The sequence below is a fragment of the Carcharhinus amblyrhynchos genome, chromosome 1 (genome assembly GCF_965287045.1).
Source record: "Carcharhinus amblyrhynchos chromosome 1, sCarAmb.v2.hapA, whole genome shotgun sequence".
Lineage (NCBI taxonomy): Eukaryota > Metazoa > Chordata > Chondrichthyes > Carcharhiniformes > Carcharhinidae > Carcharhinus > Carcharhinus amblyrhynchos.
Genome location: NC_137324.1, coordinates 162,996,116 through 163,011,404, shown reverse-complemented (window position 1 = coordinate 163,011,404; position 15,289 = coordinate 162,996,116). Strand labels below are relative to the sequence as shown.

Genomic DNA, 15,289 nt, shown 5'->3' with positions numbered 1-15,289 from the left:
TTGCCTGACTGAAGAAGGTGGAAGAGAGAATGTCCACTATGCATGGGGTCCTTGATTATGCTGCTTGCTTTTCTGAAGCAGTAGGAAGTATAGAGTCAATGGATGGGAGGCTGGTTTGTATGATGTATCTGTTTCTCCCTCCACAGACATTCTTTGGCCTGCAGTTTTAGTTTTTATTTCAGATTTCCATCATCAGGAGTATTTCGCTTTTGCTTTAATATTTTTGTAGCTTGTTTAGATGATTGAAAAATGTCTCCCCCACCCACTGTGTTGGAAAACCGGAGATAGGAAAAGAGGTGGATGTGAAAAGTTCAGGTTTTTGAAACAGGGCATTACACAGGGAGTCAGAAAGCAACAGGTCAGCTCATTAAAAGAGAGGAGGCGGCAGGAAGCAAAGGTTATTGTCTGGCCTGTAAGAAGGAATACAGAAAAGTTCAAGTCAAGCAAATTGGCCCACTATTATTTTATTTATTGTCTTATTTATTATCATTATTATTTACTTCATTGTCATTTTATCACGTAGAATCAGTCATATCAATTGAACTTTAATTGACAAATAAACTGGGCAAACCACATTAGCAATAACACTGTGATGGAATTCATCAAGTGCATACAAGATAGTTGTTTGGACCAGTAGGTTAAAGAACCAATGAAAGGGTAGACTATCTTCAATTTGGTGTTGTGCAGTGAGAAGGGGTCAGTTAATAATCTTGTTGTGTGGGTTCCTTTGGAGAACAGTGACCATAACATGCATAGTTTGCACATCTGTGGTTCAGGGAGACAGTGACACGTTGAAATGCAGATGTGTTCGGTCAGATCCAATTTTCACTACTGGGATGTCCAAAACGTCTTCTAAAACTGCTGGAGTTATTTGGAGAAATAGGATACCCTCCTGGAGAGGCCCAGGGACAGCTTTGGGAGAGGTAAGGTGCCCTTTGGGAGAGGCCAAGTGCCCTTTGGGATAGTTAAACTTGGACAAAAGTGTACTTTGGGATAGTTAAACTTGGACTAAAATGTGTGTTGACATTTAATAAACTCATTGGAGCTGTCAAAGTATCAAGGTATTTAAATCCCTTGGTCTTTAAACTTAGAAAGCAAACCACATTTAAAAAAAGCAGTTCTTGTCATTATAGGATTGGTTGTGCCTGCCTGATTTCATAACATCATTATCACAATGGGGTACCTGTAGCTCACAATTTGATTGGCAAGTCCAAATGCTTATAAAATCTTTGAATTAGGGCAATGAATACAAATGCTTGTTTTTATAATGGATTAAGTAGGTGAAGGAAGTCAAATGTAGTGAAATGGTTATTCCAATGAGATATATTTTTAAAATTGTGAATTCATCAATAGACACTTAAGAACTTTATTTCATTTCACCTCAACATGCATCCTTCGATGTACCTATGTTGGTTATTGTGTATGTTAGTATGGAAGGAATTGGGGCAAAGGATAGTTGGTGGGGAGGTCAAGGATTGGCCTGACTTAACACAAAGTTGCCATGGGAAAGGTGGATAGGCATAGGTTGGCATGGAGGGCCATGCAGAGTGGGTGGGGACCATGACATAGAAATCATAGAATCCTACAGAGTGGAAGGCGGCCATTCGGTCCACTCAGTCTGCACCGACCACAACCTCACCCACGCCCCATCCTCACTGTCCCATGCATTTACCCTAGCTTGTCTCCCTGACATTAAGGAGCAATTTAGCATGGCCAATCTATCTAACCCGCACATCTTTGGACTGTGGGAGGAAGCTGGAGCACCCAGAGGAAACCCACACAGACATGGGGGAAATGTGCAAACTCCACACAGAGACAGTGACCCGAGCTGGAAACTGGACCGAGGTCCCTGGAGCTGTGAGGCAGCAGTGCTAACCATTGTGCCACTGTGCTGCCATACATGTCATGCGTTGACGTGGATGGGGCATGGTGAGTGAGTACGGGGTGGGGGGGGGGCGGTGATGGGGTATGAGGGGTGAAGACGAGAGTAATATCATTTGTTTTATTGTTTTTTAAAAGTTGGAACAAATTCCTGGATCACCTTTGCCTATATCGCTGCTCCTTTACACTTTTGGGTCAAAATCTTGGAGCTCACTATAAGATTCTTAATCATATTTTTCTAAACTAAAAAGAAAAAAAAGAAAGACTTGCATTTATATAGCGATTTTCGTGACCACCAGGCATCTTGGAATGGTTTCCAGCCACTGAGTTAATTGTTGAATTGTAGTCACTATTTCAATGTGGGGAGTGTGGCAGCCAATCTTCACCCAGTGAGCTCCCATAGGCTGCAAGGTCATAATGGTGAAATCATCCAGTGTTTTTTTTGTAAGGTTGATTGAGGGATAAATATTGGCCAGAACACAAGAGACCTCCCCCGCTCTTCTTCAAAATAATGCTGCAGGATTCTTTACATCCACCTGAGCAGGCTTCAGTTTAAAAGTAAAAAGTTAACGTTTATTTATTCTTGTCACAAATAGGCTTACATTAACACTGCAATGAAGTTATCAAATTCCTCTAGTCGCCACACTCTGGCGCCTATTCGGGTACACTGAGGGAGAATTTAGCGTGGCCAACGCTCCTAACCAGCACTTCTTTCAGACTGTAGGAGGAAACCAGAGCACCTGAAGGAAACCCATGCAGACATGGGGAGAATGTGCACACTCTAACAGACAGAGACCCAAATCGGGAATCAAACAACATTTCATCCAAATGGAGGTACATCCAACAATGCAGCACTCACTCAGAGTTGCACTAGAGTGTCAGCCTTGACTTCTGTGCTCAAGCCTGGAGTGACTCTTGTATCTGGAACCATGTGAATCAGAGACAAAATTACTACCAATTTGGCTGTTACTACAGAAGTTAAGCTTTTCCAATCTTTTCTCTAGATCTTAGTCTCTAAAACTTTTATTTTTGTTTTTCCCTTTGCCTTTCTAACAGATTACATGGTGATGCCGACATTGGATTAGGGTGGGCACAGTAAGAAGCCTCACAACACCAGGTTAAAAATCCAACAGGTTTATTTGGAATTATATGCTTTCGGAGCGTTGCTGCTTCATCAGCTGAGTGGAGAGGTGGGTTCACAAACATGGCATATATAGACACAGACCCAATTGCAAGATAATAGTTGGAATGCAAGTCCTTATAGGTAATCAAGTCTTTACAGGTACAGACAGATGTATTTTGTTTTGTAGCCACATGAGTAGAATTGTACTGTCTGATCAGATCAGACGTGTGCTCCAGTGCAGTGGCCATACCAATGTTTATTAGCTCTTTTTAAATTGACTCATAATACTGTTATATTGAAAATGACGAGCTGATAATTACTCCCATTACCTTATTGTTCAGCTGTTGGTGCTAAATCGTTTTCCATTTATTTTGTTCTTTTTTTGTCAATAATGCAGATTACACTTTCTAAGGCCCAGGGATCTGCCTTCAGCCGTTATGACTCACAGTTCTAAGTTGTAGTCTTTCAAACAAATGAGACGTAACAAAATTATCAGGGACATGAAGACACATGGATTTTGTAATCCCAACATGGTGAATAGTATCAAACCATCATTGACTATTTTGATTGCACCACTTTGGCGTCTCCTATCTCTCATGTGCTTTATATCTGATGCTGTTGGATAAACTTGAACATAAAAGAACAGGATGACTCAAGTCTGTCACAGTGGGTAGAACTTGTACTTGATGGTTTACCCAGCAGTTTGTGAGTTCAAGGGTAGAGGGGGCAGAGATCAGCTATCATGACTGTGTTCATTAAACTCAGCAGGCTGAGAGCTTTCCCTATAAACAGCTTGCACGTGGTCACATTCATCACATTGGAACAATATTCTTCCGCCTTAGGGTTGCCTTCAGCTGACAGTGTGATAGCTCCTTTGAAAGCAAACCTCAGGTATCACAAGATTCCAATCAAACATTATGACAGTAACATCTCAAACATAGAACATTCTGATGTGTTTAGTCCTTTCCTTCATTTAATATATATCTTTATTATGCAAACCTGATCTCCAGTGTAAACCTGTACCAAAGCATTTGTAGCCACAGTGAGGATTTTCTTAAAATATTTTGGATACCATAGATTCTCTGCAATGCAGAAGGAGGCCATTCAGTCCATCAAGTCCACACTGACTGGATAGATTTTACTGCCTCGTCTTTCTTAGTTTTATTGGTAGATTTTGCCGATGCTTTGCTCTCTGCATTCATATATAAACCCCTGTTCCTCATTGGTAGCTTTTTAAGCCTTTTCATGGATTTGGATCCTCTCTCCTTTTTTTGTTGTTCAGTAACTTTGAAATTTGAGGCAATTCAGTTGGAAGAAATGTAGATAATGTCCAAGATTTGGCATGGGAAGTGTGATGCAACCAATACAATGCATGCTGGATACTATCTGTAAATGAGAGAAATAAAAATTTCAGCTAGGGTGGAATAAAAATACAGCGTGCATGTTTTCCCTTTTAATGTTTAAGAAGCTATCAGTGAGGTAGGTAGTCAAGCCAGCTACAAAATTGGCAATGACTCAAAAAACATTAAGCAGGAATAGCTTTGGTGCCCTCTGTGATTAGTGTCTATTTTAGGCCCCTGTGTTTTCTATACAGTCCATTAACCTAATGGAAGAGAGAATTTTTGTGATATGGTGATACAATACCAAATAAGCAGGTGAAGGAAATAGAAGGGCTGGTGGAATTCAAAGGAACATGAACAATGACTCAGTGGATTTAGGAATGATGACTTTTAATGTGGATGAATTTAAGACTGTCCATATTAAAGACTGATATGTAAAAAAGGGGCTGTCCACTTGCAAAATTAGAATTTTAGTCTTGATGTCACAAGATGAAATATTAACTCTGTTTCGCTCTCCCCAGTCCTGCCAGACATGCAGAGTATTTCTAGCAATTTTTGTTTCGATTTCGGATTCTAAAGTATTTTGCTTTACGGTAGGATTTTTACTGCTCAGCAATTCATATAAACTCCCCAGGCTTTTTCTAATTTATTAGTCACAAATAAGGCTTACATTAATGCTGCGATGAAGTTACTGTGAAATTCCCCTAGTTGCCACACTCCGGCGCCTGCTCGGTCAATGAACTTAACCAGCACATACTTCGGTCTGTGGGAGGAAACCAGAGCACCTGGAGGAAACCCACACAGACACGGGGAGAACGTATCCTCACAAACAGTGACCCAAGCCAGGAATCGAGCCCGCGTCCCTAGCGCTGTGAGACAGCAGTGCTAATAAGGGAGTTAAAATTTACTTTTCTGTAGACGGAAATCAAAGGTGGAAGTCATAAAATTACATTATATATCTCACCCCATCCTCCCAGGGTAGTGCTAAAGGCTTTGCAGTGACTCTGAAGCATTCAGTCTCTTTTGAAAACTATTCAATTGGAACAATTTCCTTTCACCATAGAGCTACCAGCCACAACCATATATGTGACTGTTCTTCAGAAATGCCAGAAAGCTACCTTGGCACGAGTGAGCTGTGGTTTTGACCCGTTTGCCATGCCCAGTAAATGTATGTCATATTCATAACTTCAAACATGCAGTCCATTCAGTACATACTCTTCTGGAACGGACTTTCCTTTTAAAAATGGACATCAAAAGGCTCATTCTCCCCATGTCTGTGTGGGTTTCCTCTGGGTCCTCTGGTTTCCTCCCACATTCCAAAAATGTGCAGGTTAGGTAGATTGGCTAAATTGATTCTAGTGTCGGAGAGTTTAGCAGGGTAAATTTGTGTGGGGTTATGGGAATAGGGTCTAGATGGGATTGTGGTCAGTGCAGACTTGATGGGCCCAATGGCCTCCTTCTGCACTGTAAGGATTCTATGATTCTGTAATTTGGAAGGTGGATGCCCACCCAGGTGACTGTTGAAATTTCTAATTCACTTCTGCCAAACATTTTTCTAAAAGATTCCAGGTTGAATAACCATGGGTGGAGTGTCCCCTTTGAATGGATATGCCAAGATGAAAACATCTGTAGAATTTAAATCCTCTATTGTTCAGTGACTTCTCCTAAACTCGAAATTAATGGACTTGGGATCAATACTTCAGATGAGAGCTGTAGAAACCAGTGAATCATGAGTAGGTGTGAGTAGCCCATCTATTTCTCCACTTGTGTCACAATATCTTTCGCTTTCCAATGGGTAGACAATGGAGTAATTGATCACGTGATTGAAACCGTCTTCAGGTAACAAATCTTTCACTCCAAACACCAGGCAGAAACCCAGTCAGTCTGAAAATGAACAGAACACAAGGACCCATTCCTCTAGTCAGGAGAACCCTGCCTAACTATTAGTCAACTCAGGCAGTGCAAGGGGCAGGGGAAGGGGTTCACCTATTAGAATCTAGAGACTTCCAACTTCTATTCATTGCCAAGGAACCATGAAAGAATATCTATCCAGGCCTGCAGCATGTACTCCTCAAAAAAATTCAATCTGAACATGATTTACTTCTAGTGTTCTGTTAATAGTCTCGCTGAATGCTTCCATTTTTAGAATCCTTTGATATTTGTCTACGTGCATGAGGGAATGAGTGTTTCTCATTGCCTTTACATTGTGAGGTGAGTGTGAATAAACACTGAGGCTATTTTCCAGCCCCTTTTTGTGGTGTATCCAAATCCCATTATGGCCGGAAGCTCTTGCGAGAGCGCGATAACAGGATTTGCACCGGGGAGATCTCGGAATGAGATCTTCTCCATCCTCCCCACCAGTGACATCATTAGGTTCACACCCAGCATGGCATGAGCCTGGTTACCATGGATTAACATATGTTTAAATATCCATGATGCAGAGATGCCGGCGTTGGACTGGGGTGGGCACAGTAAGAAGTCTCACAACACCAGGCTAAAGTCCAACAGATTTATTTGGTATCACAAGCTTTCGGAGCGCTGCTCCTTCATCAGATGAGTGTGACAGGTGATTCACCTGATGAAGTAATAACACTCCAAAAGCTTCTGATACCAAATAAACCCGCTGGACTTTAACCTGGCGTTGTGAGATTTAAGTATTCAAAAGTGGCTTTATACTGTTGCTTCCTGGTTCGCCATATGCTCCCCACTGTCCCCCAACCCCATGGGAATTGTGATTGTTTCCAAAAGCTGAAATCAGTCATGATGACTATGCCGGGGGTGCAGAGGCAGGTGTAGCCTTTGGGTGGTCAGGGATATGGCAGTGCCCCTGACATGCTGGCTTTGCTGCAAGGTAATCCAGAATTAATACAGAAAATTGAGAGTGAGTAATGATTGTTGCTAACTCACTCCATTTTGAATAAAATGGTGACAGGGACTTAGATCCCTCTGGGCAATCAATGGGATTTAACACTAATAAGGTGATAAACTCACAAACTATCTCAAGTGCAATCATCGATCATTTGTAATGTTTCCCAGCTGTTCAATCATTTATGAAATGGAGCATGGAAAATTCAGTCTCTGGTCTCAATGACATAAAAAAGACCAGTTCCAATAATAATGGGGAGGAGATTAGTACATTCAGTCCAAAAGAGGACATAAATCACGTAAGCACCAATCGTTTCTTGGCCTTTTGGCTAAGATCAAGTGTAGTATTAGCATCCTGCTCTTGATGGAAGTCAATGAGGTTACACTGAGGCTTCATTTGAAGCAGTTTTTAAAAACGGCATCCAGGCCTTTTGGCTAAGATACAAATGAGATCAAGCACTGGAAGAGGTGCAGTGCCTGCTCCAATCAACTTGGAGCATGCAGATCAGGAAGACGCTTGCCTATCTTGTCAGTTTGGATCGGGAATGACTCACTGGTTGAGACTGAATTGGACTTTGACTGGACATGACAAAACAAAACATGTTAGGGTGGATAGGATGAACTTCAACATTTTTGATCCATCTGTGAGCTGTGGATGAAAATCATTCTGAAAATAGCACTGCTGGAACGGAAATGCTGCAGACTTACAACAAAGCTCTGCAGGAACATTAGAATCACTGACATAGAAGGGTTAAACCACAAATCCATCAGAAGTTTCATCTGTGGTGAGGGTTGTGTACACCAAATGAATTTGCAACTTTTAATAAACTGTCAAATGTTATTTCTCCACCATTCATGGCCACATTTAGGAAGTCTGATATTATCTGAGTAAACATGGGTGAAATTGTGGTAACAGCCTTCAATGGCATGTGGTCTTATTTGCTAATCTCTGTCAGAACCTTGTCAAATAAATGATAACAATACCCTTGAGGTTAAGGTCCCTCTCTTGGACACAGTAATTTGTTCACTTATTTATTATTGTCACAAGTAGGCTTACATTAACACTGCAATGAAGTTACTGTGAAAATCACCTAGTTGCAACACTGCGGTGCCTGTTCGGGTGCACTGAGGGAGAATTTAGCATGAAATTTAGCAGGAAATTCTGGTCTCACTCGAGCAAGGCTGTAAAATCTGGCCTACTGAGTATTTCCAGTAAGTCCTGTTTTAGTTTTGTTATGACCACATACGGAGAGGTGAAATAACTCGCCTCTTCTACCACTCCAGATCTGACTGTAGGGGCTTTTTTTGGTAATAAATTAGAGAGGATTTGCTTTGCCAATTCTGTAAGAGTCCCACTATTTACGCCTATAGGTTGTAATCAAACAGGTTTTCTTAGGGTAAATAAAGAACAAGATAAGTTTCGTGAAAATATTTCCTGCTTTGAAAATAAACTAGGTAAACCTCAACCACATTCATCAGTCACACACATTTCTCTTGGCGCACATACACGTACATTACTGTACCAGTGGCAAAGCAAAAGGAGCTTTTTCTTAGCTTGTCTTGACATCGCGATTCCACCTTTCACCTGTTTTGCTCTGTTGTTTTCCTGGGTGTGGTGGCCTGGAGCAGATTTCTATGTTTTAATCCCAAAAAGTCTTGGTTCATAATAAGTTTTTTTCTCACGATGGTTACTTTGCAAAGCTGGTCACCATACTTGAGAGAGAGAGAAGCAGAGAGGGCAGACAGTTTCGGAAGCTAGTGTTCAGGACAGCATTATCTTTTCTTTTCTCTTTCTCGCCTGTTGGAAAAAGCACCCATAAAAGTACTTTGCTGGTGGTACATTCCAGAGGAGTTCTATTAGTTCATGTTTGCTGCAGTTATTGTTTCAGAACAGGTAATTGCATTTTAATGTCTCATTTCAGAAACATTTGAACAGTTTCAGGATGGTGAGAAGTCAGCAGGGGATGTTGTCTTTTCTACTCTCTGGGGGTTGAGTGTTTGTTTTTCTCATGCCATGTGGTGGCGTGTGAAATTGCGTGCATTGTTACTGTCTGCGCTGTTTTGTCACTGTCTCTAAAGGGTTCCAGTTATCGTTTTTCAGTAAATTAGAAATCGTATTTTTAAAAAACATCTTCATAACATGTTACATAAATAATCAGCTGTGTCTGGTTTTTGAAGGTATATTGTTTCAATAAATATAGTAGCAAATTAAACACACCGTGGTTTCAATTTTATGAATCATTTATGGGGCAGATGTTAAAACAGTATTCTCAGTTATTCTCCCCTGTCCCCTTATTCTTTACATCATTGATTACTTGCTGGGGTGTTGTACTACAGGCAACATTTCATCTCACTCATGTGGCCATTAGTCATTGTCAGTAGAATATTTGACTGTAGGGAAATGGTATTTGATGCCAATCTTGTTGTCCATATCCCCAGAATTAAAGTAGGAAGTAGGAAATAGAAGCAGAAAATGCTGAATATGCTTAGTAGGTCAGGACACCAGCTATGGAGGAAAAAACAGGGTGAAACGTTTCCATTCTGCCCACCATGGGAATCGTAGCAGGCGGGTCACGGACCTTGCAAAGGTCTATTGACCTTGAGAGGATTTTCTGGTCTTGGGGCGAGTGTGGCCAGAAAACCCCACCCACAGTTTCAGGTCAATGGCCTCTTATCAGAATTGGAAGATGCTACAGATGGCATAAGGGCAAAAAATGCTAGAAACACTCAGATAGGTCTGGCAGCATCTATGGAAAGAGAGATAGAACTATCATTTCAGACCAGTGATTTGATGCAACAGTGAGCAGCTTTTAAGCAAATTCAGAGCCTAGAAAGGGGGACAGTTTGGATGAAAAGACCAAAAGATAAGCTACATGATGAGAACAGAAAGTAGTGACATTATAGTATGAGAAAGTGACAACGGGATGAGTATAGAAACGAGAGATGTAAATGGCTAAGGCAGAGGTGAAGGCCCAATGATATTATCGCTAGGCTATTAATCCAGAAACTCAGCTAATGTTCTGGGGACCCGGGTTCAAATCCTGCCGTGGCAGATGGTGGAATTTGAATTCAATACTTGTATCTAGAATTAAGGATCTACTGATGACCATGAAACCATTGTTGGTTGTCGGAAAAACCCATCTGGTTCACTAATGTCCTTTAGGGAAGGAAATCGGCCGTCCTTGCCTGGTCTGGCCTATATGTGACTCCAGAGCTGCAGTAATGTGGTTGACTCTTAACTGCCCTCCAAGGGCAATTAGAGATGGGCAATAAATGATGGGCCAGCCAGCGATGCCCATGTCCCATGAATAAATTGTTAAAAAGGTGAAATTAGGATGTAGAGGGAGTCTAGAAAAAGGTTTACTGGATCGCATTACTGTTCAATTTACAGAATCTAGGGGCACTGAAGCCAATTATTTCATCTATACCTTAGGCCAGGATGAAATGGAAGTGAGGGCCTTCCATTTCTGTTTGGCTCAAATACCAACTGGATAAAATCAGTGACCATTTAGAGTAGTTGAATGTGACGAGATTTTACAGGATGTATTTGCAAATGTATTGGTACAATCTCACGTCCCTGTTCACATAATGAAATGGCTAATAGGGCAGCACGGTGGCTGCCTCACAGCGTCAGGGATGTGGGTTCGATTCCTGGTTTGAGTGGAGCCTCTGTGGAGTTTGCACGTTCTTCCCGTGTCTGCGTGGGTTTCCTCCGGGTGCTCCGGTTTCTTTCCTCAGTCCAAAGATGTGCAGGTTAGACGCTAAATTCTCCCACCTGAACTGGCTTCAGAGTGTGGCGATTGGGGAATTTCACAGTAACTTCATTGCAATGTTAATGTAAACCTACTTGTGACTAATAAATAAACGTCAACTTTACTTTTTACTGGCAATGCCATTGAGTAGTGCAAACCCTGTCGTTTCATCGGTGTAACTTTGAAGCCCCGACATGATGTGGTGCCTGCTCCCTGTGATTTTAAGTGTAATTATTATGTAGTGACAGTGGCTCTGGTGCTCTATAAATACTAGCCTTTCAACTTCATAATGGCACAGAGCGAGCTGTTAGTGATGAAGAATGCAGCACATCACCACAATTGTGCCCTCTTTCAAGGATAACAGAATCTAATCCAATGAGTCATGCATATATCTGTGCTCTGATTTTCTGGTCATGAATACACTGGGCCACAATGATTTACTTTCTTCCCTTTTAAATTATAAATCATGTCTTTTAATTGAAGATATTTTTCATCTCGTGATTATTCTGCGACAGTTCCAAAAGCTCACAGTGACAGATTTATATTGTCTAACCTGCTATTTGTTTATTTGTGACACAATCATATATATCTAATATATCCGACAGACGCAGATCACTGGCAAGAAAATACATTATACAAAGACTTGGAAAGAAATCAAGAATTTGATTTGCAGAGGATTCTGCTCCAATGCTACCGAGTAACTGCAATGTCACTAAACAACACCACCATCTAGGGGTGAGGAATGAGACATTCAGATAATTGGTCATGTGATGGTTTCTCATTGTTCCGGAGAAGCTTTGTCATTAACAATGGAAATATTTACACACAGCAGAGAAGGTAGGATAGACAAAAGTGACAGAGCTGAGTACAGTACAACACTGGATGGGTACGTGAATAGGGAGGGAATAGAGGGATATGGACCGAGTAAGGACAGAAGGTCTTTATTTAGTTTGGTTAGGACACCATGATCAACACAGGCTTGGAGGGCCGAAGGGCCTGTTCCGGTACTATACTTTTTTTGTTCTTTGTTCTAACACCAAAGACTACAATTATACCTTATAAACTTCTTGAGAGGGTACAGCAACTTCTGTACAGAGTTAACGAGTCTTCTGTCCATTTGCCTTGGGATCAAAAATCAACAGCCATGGCATTCTGACATTTAGTGGAAAGTGGTGGCATTGTGGTATAGTCATTTCACCAGAGACCCTGGGTAATGCCCTGGGACCTGGGTTCGAGTCTCACCATGAGAGGTAGTGAAATTCAAATTTAATTAATAAAGGTCTAATGATGGTTATAAGCCATCGTTAATTGTAATTAAAAACCCATCTGGTTCACAAAATGTCCTTTAGGGAAGGAAATCTGCCGCCCATACCTGGTCTGGCCTACATGTGACCCTAGATCCACAGCAATGCGGTTGACTCTAAAGTGCCCTCTGAAATGGTGAAGCAAGCCATTCAGTTAAAGATGGGCAGTAAATGCTGACCCAGCCACTGCGCTCACATCCCATGAATGAATAAAACAAAAATTGGGATGCATCCATTAAGTGATTTCCAAAACCTACCCTGTCAAGGTTAGAAAACAATCACTTAATATAAATAATATGCCTACACCATTAGGATGCATCTCAGGCCTGAAGAAGCTGAAATTGCTGGTTCCAGAGCCCTCTCTGCTTCCATCCTATAGAAATATGTCCCTCTTTGCCTCATTGTTCTGAAGGCGGATAAATCACCTGGACTGGATGGACTACACCCCAGGGCTCTAAAAGAAATAAGTGAGGAAAGTGTAGAGGCATTAGCAGTGATCTTTCAGGAATCTCTGCGGGCAGAGAGGGTACCAGAGGACTGGAAAGTAGCTAATGTAACACCGCTGTTTACAAAAGGGAGGGAGGCAGCAGACGGGAAATTATAGGCCGGTTAATCAGACTTCGGTCACTGACAAGATTTTAGAGTCCATTATTAAAGATGAGATCGCAGAGTACTTAGAAGTACATGATAAAATAGGACAGAGTCACAGCTTTGTCAAGGGGAGATCATGTCTGACAAATCTGTTACAGTTCTTTGAGGAGGTAACAAGAAAGTTAGATAAAGGAGAACCAGTGGACGTGATTTATTTAGATTTCCAGAAAGCCTTTGACAAGATGCCGCATAGGAGACTGTTAAATAGCCCGTGGTGTTAAGGGTAAGATCCTGGCATGGATAGAGGATTGGCTGACTGGCAGAAGGCAGAGAGTGGGGATAAAAGGGTCTTTTTCAGGATGGCAGCTGTTGACTAGTTGTGTGGCTCAGGGGTCAGTTCTAGGACCAGAACTTTTCACAATATGTATTAACAATTTGGAGAAGGGAACTGAAGGCATTGTTGTGAAGTTTGCAAATGATACAAAGAAATGTAGAGGGACAGGTAGTACAGGAAGCAGGGAGGCTGCAGAAGGACTTGGACAGGTTAGAAGAGTAGGCAAAGAAGTGGCAGATGGAATACAATGTGGAAATCTGTAAGGTTATGCAATTTGGAAGGAGGAATGGAGACTTAGACTATTTTCTAAATGGGAAAATGCTTAGTAAAACAAAAACACAAAGGAACTTGGGAGACCTTGTTCAGGATTCTCTTAAGGTTAACGTGTAGGTTCAGTCAGCAGTTAGAATGGCAAATGCAATGTTGGCATTCATGTCAAAAGGGCAGGTGATGTACTTCTGAGGCTGTATAAGGCTCTAGTCGGACCCTATTTGGTGTATTGTGAGCAGCTTTGGGCCCCATATCTAAGGAAGGATGTGCTGGAATTGGAAAGGGTCCAGAGGAGGTTCACAAGAATGATCCCTGGAATGAAAAGCTTGTCGTATGTGGAACGGTTGAGGACTCTGAGTCTATACTCGTTGGAGTTTAGAAGGATGAGGGGGGATTTTATTGAAACTTACAGGATACTGTGAGGCCTGGGTAGAGTGGGTGGGCATGGAGAGGATGTTTCTACTAGTAGAAGAACAAGAATTAGAAGGCACAACCTCAGGCTTAAGGGATGATCCTTTAAAACAGAGATGTAGAGGAATTTCTTCAGCCAGAGAATGGTGAATCTGAGAAACTCTTTGCTGCGGAAAGCTGGGGGGGCCAAGTCACTGGGTGTCTTTAAGACAGAGATACATAGATTCTTGATTAATAAGGGGATTGGGGTTATGGGGAAAAGGCAGGAGAATGGGAGTGAGAAAAATATCAGCCGTGATTGAATGGTGGAGCAGACTCGATGGGCCGAGTGGTTATGGTCTTATGTTTAGGCACCAATCCATCAGAGGAGTGTGGATTTTTGGCTCTACTGTTTATAAACAATATTAGGAGGGTACATGGTATGATGTTTGTCAATGACCATAGTTGGTGGACAACTGTGGGGAATTGAAAGCAATCCTAACAAATGACAACATTGCATTATAAAAATGACAACACATCAAAAAGTATTTCATTGCTTGAGACGTGCGTGGGCGATCCCAAGATCATGAGAGTTACTGTATAAATGCAAGTTCATTTGACCTTAGATAAAGTGAGCATTTAAAATAAAATTTAAAAATGACTGTTAATTGCAGAAATGGACGATGTCAGGGATTTACAACAGCAAGTGTATCTTGGCAGGGAGTTCCATTAAGAAAGAGGAGAAATAATTTGGATTTACATGGTAATTTACTGACAGTTTTCAATTAAGTGGTGCTTTTGTGTATAATAATCACATACCGTGGTAAGCCTTGAATGTGTTAGAGTATTTTAACCTTGGGCAGGATTTTCTGGCCTCGCTTATCCCGAAACCATACAAGCCCGCCTGAGGTCAATGGACCTTTCCATGTTCCGTCCCTCGCCCGTTCCGCTTCCCGTGGTGGGCACGGTGGTAAAATTCCAGCCAATTTCTCACCCACTGATAATACCATGTTCAGGGTACTGGGCACTTTAACTTGGATGAGCACTCGGAAGAACAGCAAGGGTGATTTGATTATTCAAATCTGTAAATTATAAAAAAAGACCCTTAAATTAGTTTTCACTGCAGGAGAAATGATTCAAGAGAGGCCATAACTCAGGCACGATAAAACGATTAATGGGACTTGTAAGCAGGTTATTTAATTTGAACTTTGATTGTAAGTACTAAACAAATGATCTAGAATGAGATTAAAAGAATATTTCCCTCCCACTGACTAGTAGATATATAGAATGTACACAGTTGGAGAAGCACTGTGCTGTCTTGATTATCCTCCTTGTCAGAAGAGCTGGATAAATAGGGAATTTAGGATGTGTTTGAAATAGTGATGGTCAAATGTCGTGTAGAATATGATGATGCTTTGCTGCTGAAAATGCCACTTATG

General features: G+C 41.4%; 1 long non-coding RNA gene across 1 annotated transcript; it reads right to left on the bottom strand.

Annotated features, from left to right (window-relative positions):
- Nucleotides 1–2,589: 2,589 nt before the first annotated feature.
- LOC145350669 (uncharacterized) lies at nt 2,590–14,926 on the bottom strand. The gene is made up of 3 exons (XR_013888244.1): nt 14,670–14,926; nt 8,795–9,007; nt 2,590–4,390 (listed from the first exon to the last, which is right to left on the bottom strand). It is a non-coding gene; the product is annotated as an uncharacterized LOC145350669 (long non-coding RNA).
- Between the last annotated feature and the right edge of the window lie 363 nt (nt 14,927–15,289).